The following is a 9374-nucleotide window of genomic DNA, read 5'->3' as shown; positions in this document are numbered from 1 at the left end:
AATTTAAACTGTACTGAAATAATGACAAGTTTTATAATTGTCTTGGGCTCCTGCTGTGTTTTTAAAGCCTTTGTAAATTATCCATGCTATTTTCTATTTAGCTAACGTCGAAGTAGTGTATGTGAAATCAACCTCACAATAAGATGTGTGTATATTACAATTATTAATGTCATATTTCAAGATGATTACTTAGATATTACAATATGGTTGGTTGAGCTGGAGTTCATTATTGAGCTTACAAGTTAACGTCACAGTCATCTGAATAACGAACCCAAACCTTGTTGTTTTTATTAATTGTATTACAAATTGATATCAAATAAACAGTAAGCATTGGTAACACAATTTCCAAAGTTACAGTAAAATAAAAAGGACCCTGACTCTACACAATCCAACATGTTCAACAGAAGAGAATCAGTTATATTGTTTGTACACATGGTACTTTACATATATATATCTGTTTGTTTAAGCTTAAGGTGTCCAGGTGATGCAGACAGGCTGGACCAGAGAGTGAGAGACAGAACTGGACTCCTCACAGCAGTGAACTTCAGCTCAGGTACTAAGACTCTTTTTTCATACTGTACAAAGAATCAAGAAAGATATTGGTTTAAATGAATGAAGTATTGACTTGAATACACTGATATACATTCCATTAAACAATACTAAATACTAGATCACCTACACATCAGTTAAGTTGAGGGGTTTTTCCATGCAAAAAGTCACATTTAGATGTTAACAAGCAATATGACTTTGTCAGCTTTCTAATGTAATGTATTGAAGGCAAAGATATTTAACACATAGTGAGAACTGCTACTATTTATCTCTCAATATTGTCTGTAAAAAACGTGGTAAAAGTTATTCTTTCAGTGAGACAACAGAGCAAGCTTCTACAGTTGCACTATGTTTTGATAACAGTTAAATATTATTTTGATAATAACATATATTTCAATGTTGATGAATTTCATACTGTTCATTCATAATCTGATTACAATTAAAAAATAATTATATCAACAGCCCCATAACACACAAACACACCTCTTTCATAAATAACACACTTGTTCTGCAATAATGTTTTATGTTTCCTGTAATTTTTGTTAGGAAAGGACATGCCTGAAAGACACGACATCTTCTCCTTCTCTGAGGGTCAAGAAGAACATCCAAGAGGAACATTAAAAGCTGATGTTATGAGATTTTAAGACCAGTACAAGACATTCACTAAGAAACTACTTTTATTGTGAAAACAAAGATCTGCACACCGAATATTTTTGTAGTCTATCAGGACCATCATTTGTTTGTGACACTGCCTGCACCTCAGAGAAGGGGTGGTTATAGTCAGGCTTATACAAAACAGTCAGCTGATCGAATGCACCTATTTCCACATCTACACTCCATCAGCTGATTATTTCTATTCGCCTCACTTTATGAGCTTCACATCACTTGTGCCTTGTACCGCAGAGTTTGCAACGTCACAAATAAATGGGGCCAATCTTCAGTCAGATGTGAATGTGTAATCTAACATGTTCAGTAAGAATAATGGACGAAAGGAGTACAAATACAAATACAATTTCTTGAAATGTGAACCAAAAGTTAATCAAATGTTTTAAATAAAAAGCACATATGGACAGAAGGTGTAAACCTATTAAATGTATAAGTAAACACATTTAGTCAAATAACGTGACAGACTAGGCCTGTGCAGTTGGTATCAGCTTTTCCCAGCATGGGCTCCTCCATCAGGCCTGGTCTTCCTCGCTGAGGAAAGACCCTCAGTCCTCTCCACACCAACAGACAGGACGTCCATCACACGAGGTTTCTCCCTGAAGTCTCTGCAGCCCTCTGGACACCACGCTGTCTCAATCCGTCCACACTGAATATGAGAGGGGGAAAATGAAAATAATAAATGCTTTAGAGACAATAAGAAACATAAAGTTGACTGTTGAGTTGCTCAGTTTTTTTAGATTGTCAATACTATTACTGTATAACTAATATCTCAGGTTAAGAGGCACCTTCAAATAAAGATTGGTCTTTAAATACATGTTGTCTTTTGAATTGTTTGTCTAAAGTCAAGGATCTAGAACTGGTACTTCATATTTAATGATACAGTCTGGTTATTATGCTGTTTGGAGGAGGCATCGGTAAGAGCACTAACTAGCTGTACACATGTAACACATGTACCTTAGCTTGACTTAAATGTATTAAACGTATAGTTCAGTGATGGCAAAATATAAATAACTAATGTCATGCAAACATATTAATATTTGCTTGATTCCAGAGTAAGTTGAATTTAGCACAATTGCATACAAACGTTAAGGGATTTTAAGATTCTGAAGTCTTCGTGCTAAATAGAAAATAGCATGGATAATTTACAAAGGCTTTAAAAACACAGCAGGAGCCCAAGACAATTATAAAACTCAGTGTGCGAAAAAGTACACGTCCCACCGTCCGGGACGTGTTATTTACAATATCGGACAAGTAGATCTTTCAATTGACTTGTCCGGCGGACAAGTGACATTTTTCGGCCTGATTTATTGACAAATGACTGATACATTCAGTTTACAAAAGGCAGAACTCATTCGCAAATGGTACGTGTCCGCCATTGTTCGTTTAGAAGTGTTAGTTTCGGTTCTGCTTGTAGATTCCTAAGGAAATGCATCTCGCCGTTTTCTGTACAGTTAGACGGGGGTGGGGCGGGGTGGGAAGTGTAGCACAGTGGCAGGGTTGGGAAGCAAAACTCGGTTCCGAGTAGGAACAAATAACAATTGTCCGGTACCGGGATTAATAAGAGTTGTGAGGACAGGAGGCGAGGCCGAGCCCCGCGGACTGCAGCTCTCTCTCTCTATGCTCCATATCAGCTGATCGCTGCATGGTGCAGCTCAGCATCTCTCTCTCTTTCTACACACAGCGCATCCGCTGCCTGTTTGACAGCCTCATCTTTGTCAAATGTTCTTATGTTCTTTCTCTAACACGTAATGAAGGTTATTAAGCGTTTTAGCTCCTGTGTTGTTAATATTGACCGCCATTTCCTTTATGAAGCAGCCTCCCTGTGTGTGTCCTCACATCCCCGGACCCCCAGACTCGGAGGAGCACAGGGATGTCAGTATTGTTTATGAAGCAGGGTGTAGAAAGTACATTATTGAAATGGAAATTCTATTTATTTACTTTTACAAACAGTGAGCAGCTGGGCAGCTGCAGCATGTGTTTTGCAGGGCATGTGTAAGCGTGCAAGCGTCTTTGAGTTGTAGAAAAGCGCTAGGCCTATACTGTAGGCTATACATATAATGTATTATTATTATTAGGTTATGTCCTATGTGTTGGACATGTGTGGTTGGACTCTGTCTCACAGGCAGGTTGCAGTGTAACATCAGAGGAGACTGGGCCAATTGTACATTCTCAAACTGCACCACTTGGAATTAACTAAACAATGCAGTGATTATTTTTATAGAATTGTATTCAATAACCGTAAGAAATTAAACAGTATGAAGTGATTTGTAAATAGGAATACAGATTTGACTTAATGTTTTCATAAATATATTTTTCTCCCAGTTTGACTTATTTTTACCCTCTCAAAGAACCGGAATCGAGAACCGAAAATAACCGGAATCGAAAAGCAGAACCGGAATCGTTAAAATCCAAACGATACCCAACCCTATGTGTAATGCAGTAAAATCTTACCGCTTACTTACGTTGAGCGGTGTCGTAAAAACCGTGGGAAAGTGTAAAATACGATGACGAAGAAGAAGATTCCAGTGGCCCCAATTTTTGTCCATTCTGGACAAGTGAAAAATGTATTCGGACAAGTAAATTGCCAAACTCACTTGTCCATGGACAAGTACTCTCTAAAAACGTTTTCTCACACTGAAACTTGTCATTATTTCAGTACAGTTCAATTGGTTTTATTTTCATAAACGGTTATCAACCGTTAGTGCCAAAGCAGTAGGCTATATGAATTACTGCTGTATAGACGACAACCACTACTTGTTTAGCTAGAATACACTCAACAAAGCTAGCGTTAGCTGGCTAACTGACGTTATCTTGCCGCTAAACTGCACGATATAAAACGGTGGTCTTCAAAGCGGATTTAATCCTCAATCACAATAATAATATTCAAAGTAATACTGGGCAAGTAATGGGCCAAAATGTACCGTTCATTGATGCGCCATGTGAGCGGACTGGTAGCGACACCAGCCGTTAGCCCCGCAGTCTCCAGTCACCCGAGCCTCGTCCTTCTGATAGCTCCGCGCCTTCGCTCCAACCCCCCTCCCTCCCCCCACATCTACAGGTGAAAATTACTTTTGCGACACATTTATCGCAAGAAGTGTAGCAAAAGTCAAGACCGCAGATCCGTCGATGTATACTGCCACAGAGCAGATTCGTCAAGTTGTAATGACTGATTTGAGAGGTTGTAATAAATAAAGTTGCAGTTGTAATGGAAAATACATTTAAAAAATGTGTATTTTTCTGCAAGTGAACATTTCATCTCTAAATTCATTTTTCTCCTACAAGCTACAAAACATTTTTTTTTCTTCTGTGACTTCAAATTTGGTTCACAGTTACGTGGATATTTTTTACAAGTGTACATTTGATTCACAGTTACGTGGATATTTTATACAAGTGTACATTTGGTTCACAGTTATGTGGATATTGTATACAAGTGTAAATGTATGCACACAAGCACAGATTTTTTTTCTGCAAGTGCTCACATCAGGTTTTCACGCTCTCGCATTTTGCACCATATCTACCTTCATACTCTTTGACCCGGCTCGTTCACGACCGACACATCACTAGTAAGAGGGGGGGGGACGGCGTTCCCCCACGTCCACAATCACTACACCAAGCAAGCCATATGTTGTTCATCACTTTGGTTTAAAAGGCCCCCATATCAGCATGAGTAATAGCAGTGGCTGTTGTATAAAGTTGGCCTGTAGAAACGTCGCCCAGCTAAGCATGCGTGGTTAGCTGAGGTAGCAATAGCACTGCACACACCCACGTGTTGCAATACTAACACACAATGTCAATGGCCGTCATAGCACTTGCACACATCAATTCAATACACAATTGGCAATATATTACTCACGTTTTACACTGCAAAGAAGGGTTTCTATTCACTTCGATGACTGACGTTATCTGGCCGTAGCCTACGTGCCGTGGACACGCGGATGACTGTGGGGGTGAGGCAGCAAGTGAATGCAAATCTGACCTGCACAGGGAAAGCGCTACCTGACTTAAGCCACTCCCTGAAGTCTGTATTCTTCTTCGTGTCCTTTGGTGTTCTTTGGTGGTTGGCTAACCAGGTTGCAGGTGCATTACCGCCTCCAACGGAACGGGAGTGTGCACAACACAGTTATATGCAACTACTTATTGCGGTAACTAATGGCGTTACTAGTTACCTATTCCCATTAATTAACGCCGTTATAGTTACTGTGATTGAAATGGGTGCGTTACTGCGTTACATTATGTGATCCAACTGAACCCTTGCCTTATGGCGAAAATGCACAGACACACTTGCTAACACACACAAATACACAGCAACGCCCACCACCAGCACATACACATGCACACAATGGCACATGCAAGTATCAGCGAGAGCAGCAGTGCATTTACAACTTGGAGATATAAGCACTATTGTGAATTTGTGGGGATAAAGGACGCACAAAATATTACAGATATATATATATATATATATATAAACACTAGATGAGTGACCAGCACTGCTGGCCAATGGAGACTGACGTCGCCACATGGCGCCCATCGTGGCACAGGCAGCGCGCTCATTCATAACATCATGTATATGGTGCACGATTGAAATAACCGTAGATTGCACAGTTATCAACCAATTTCCTAACTGTTGCAGTTGTTAGACACATCGAAGATGTAGTCATGATACTGCATACTTATATGTATAGTTATGACCTTCTTTTCTCAACATCTCTTGTTGTCTCCTGTATCATAGCCATGCTAATAACGTTTATAATAAACCCATCCGTTAGTAAATCAGTCAAGATTTACGCAACATAAGAGTGTTTTCGTGCAGATCACTCACCTTACAACAGCTGTAATGTAGTTGTTGACTGTGTCAAGATGGCCGCCAGTGACCTACGCTGGCAACTCCTCCTTGAGCCATCTAGTGTTTATATATCTACGGTAGTAATGACCAGTGACCCATATGGAACTTGGCTATACATTAAAAAAGAACTATATTCCAAACAGCCTACAGCTGATAACAGTCTGTCTGATAATAATCCGGTCTAACACCACGTCAATGGTAATACATTACAATATCACGTCAGTCATTACCAGATACCTCACGAGACGTATTTCAGTGACAGCTTCGTGCCATTAGCAGTTAATGTATACATACTAGCAACTGTAGACATTATAATAACTGTACTCCAAACAATATAGAGTAATTGACAGAGGTGCAGCACCAAACAAAACGCTATAAACTGACTCAATGAAACCAACAAGGCAATGTACATCCTCCCTAAAAAGCTGCACTGCGAAGTTGTCAGCCCTGGACAGTATGCAGGGCCATCCCTGGCCAACTTGGGGCCCCAAGCCACATTGTGAGGTGAGCCCCCCCCCCCCCCACCACCACCGACAGGAGTGACAGTACTTGAGTAAATGTACTTAAATACTTCCTGTGTCACATGTGGAGACGGGCTGTGTTTGTGTTGTTTACTAACAAGACTATCATGGCGGCGGCGGAGCTCAAGTCTAGTTTCTCCACCTGGAGATATTCTCACTATTTCACTTTTGTCGAGCACAAAGAAAAGAACGTTTCTGTTAAATGTAAGTTGTGTCCTGGCGGGTCAAAGAGCCTATCTACTGCCCAAACCAGTCATTCAAATCTCTTAAAACATCTGCAGAAACAACATGCTGGGACGAAGCTAGTAGCTAAGACCACAGAGACTCAGCCTTACGCCACTCCACCTCCACCTGCACCTAAGCAACAGCGGCTGGATTTTAACCAAGGGACTGCTAGCCAGGGAAAAGTCGATAAAGCCATTGCACGGTATGTTGTAGAACACATGCAGGCTATTGCTACAGTGGAGTCACCCGCTTTCAGGGAGCTAGTTAGCATGATACCATGTCCGGGCGGCACACAGCATATGGGATGGATTTTTTTTACCTGGAGAAAGAATATACAAACATGGAAAGCCAGCTAATATCGATGCTATCCAGATTGCATATAATGGATGTCAAGTTGATCAACAGATTGTATTATTCTCCAATGCAATAACAGTACTGACATGAAGGCTATAAGGGCATTCATATAATGGGAGCCCTTTTTTAAGTAACTAAGAAGTTACTTTTCACAGTAACACATTACTTTCTGGTGTAAGTAATCAGTAAAGTCACTGAGTTACTTTTGAAATGAAGTAACTAGTAATGGTAACTAGTTACTGGTTTTCAGTAACTAGCACAACACTGTTGTCAACACAGTGACTTTTGTATACAGTGAGGTCAATGGTAAATAAATAAACCACTTCGACTAATAATGACAATCATAATCATAATCAATTCAATATAATAAATACTATATTATTTTATTATCATATAGTTGAAATATAGTCAAGACAAAACATGCTTGTTAGTTGCTCAACATCATTGCTAGCAGTGTGTGAGCGTGTATGTGTGTGTGTGTGTTGAGTGTGTGTGTGTGTGTGTGTGTGTGTGTGTGTGTGTGTGTGTGTGTGTGTGTGTGTGTGTGTGTGTGTGTGTGTGTGTGTGTGTGTGTGTGTGTGTGTGTGTGTGTGTGTGTGAGAGAGAGTGAGAGACAGATGATGTGGAAGACAGAGTAGGGTATCTGATATGTAAATGTTGGAAAATTGTACATTGTAGGCTGTGAGCTCCCTGTTTGAGCGACTGACTATTCCTTCGCAATGTAGCATCGCCTTGGATATGGTCTGAACTGGTCCAGGAATGGAATTTTTCCGATAATTTCCCTAAGAGCAGTCAATCAATGTTTATTTATATAGCCCAATATCACAAATGTTACATTTGTCTCAGTGGTCTTCACAGTGTGTACAGAATATCAGTATGACAATACGACACCCTCTGTCCTTAGACCCTCACATCGTACAAGGAAAAACTTCTGGAGAAAACCCACAGTTTAAAGGGAAAAATGGGAGAAACCTCAGGGAGAGCAACAGAGGAGGGATCCCTCTCCCAGGACGGACAGACGTGCAATAGATGCGGTGTGTACATTGAAAAGATAATTCATTTGCAACATAGGTAGTCCAAATGTGTGGAAATGCATGTGTGTATAATAGGAAGATGAATCCACGAGGATATCCATCCAGGACCTATGATCCAGGACCACAGCCACGACTCACGATCCAGGGCTCGCGATCCAGGACACAGGACCGCAGGATCATCCATGTCTCCGGATCCCGGCGTATATAGACACCAAAAAGAAAGACATTTGGGGAAGCTGGGTTAATCGGAACATGAGAGTACACAGGTATAGACAGAGACAAGGAAGAAGTAAGATGTCCCCCGACAAACTAAGCCTATATCAGCAAAACTAGGGGCTGAATCTAATCAGCCCTAACTATAAGCTTTATCAAAAAGGAAGGTCTTAAGCGCACTCTTAAAAACTGATAGGGTGTCTGCCGCCCGAACACAAATTGGAAGCTGATTCCACAAATGTGGAGCTTGATAGTGTGGGAAAATGTGCGCAAAATGCATGAAAACGGGCCATCTTTGGAAATTGCCATTTTTGTGTGGGGCGGGGCTAATCAAAAGTCCTTTGAAATATGTGTTCCATCATAATTGCAATGTGTATACAGCGTTTCGTGAATATCTGGAAAACTATATGCGAGTAGTTTGGAGTCATTTGAGACATGTAAATCGTCAAAAATGGTACATTCTCTGTTAGCTTACGTTCGCCCCGATTGAGCTAGCAACTATTTTATTCGCAATTTAACATGATATTGGATATGGGCTTAACTTGTCCTGGACTGGAATTTTCCCGATCTTTTCCCGAGGAGGTGTTTGCGAAAAAAGCGCTTAAAATGCATGAATAACACAGATTCTTCAAAATGGCCGACTTTCTGGGGGGCGGGGCTAATGGAAGCTATTTTGAAATATGTCCGCAATTCCATCAGTAATGTCTGTGGCAAGATTGGGGTAGTTTGGAGAAACTATATGTGACTATCGCACAATAGGGGGCGCTACTGAGCTGGTGTACCAAAATGTACATTTTTTTTGTACAGTCTGGAAAAAGACGTGGGTTGTGACGTGTGTTCCAAGTTTTGCGTCCGAAAGTCATTTTAACGATTTTGTGGCATTTAAATCGTCAAAATGTGTACATGTTCCGTTAGCTTACGAGCTCCCCGTTTGAGCAGTCGACTATTCATTCGCAATTTAGCATCACA

At 40.6% G+C, this 9374-nt stretch overlaps 1 long non-coding RNA gene across 1 annotated transcript; it reads left to right on the top strand.

Moving 5' to 3' along the window:
• Nucleotides 1-466: 466 nt before the first annotated feature.
• Nucleotides 467-1193, top strand: LOC139435111 (uncharacterized). Its single transcript, XR_011644384.1, has 2 exons — nt 467-553; nt 1096-1193. It is a non-coding gene; the product is annotated as an uncharacterized lncRNA (long non-coding RNA).
• The last annotated feature ends 8181 nt before the right edge of the window (nt 1194-9374 follow it).

This window comes from Pseudochaenichthys georgianus, chromosome 14 (genome assembly GCF_902827115.2).
Source record: "Pseudochaenichthys georgianus chromosome 14, fPseGeo1.2, whole genome shotgun sequence".
Lineage (NCBI taxonomy): Eukaryota > Metazoa > Chordata > Actinopteri > Perciformes > Channichthyidae > Pseudochaenichthys > Pseudochaenichthys georgianus.
The sequence above is the reverse complement of the archived record's forward strand: the minus strand, read 5'-3'. Positions and strand labels throughout refer to the sequence as shown.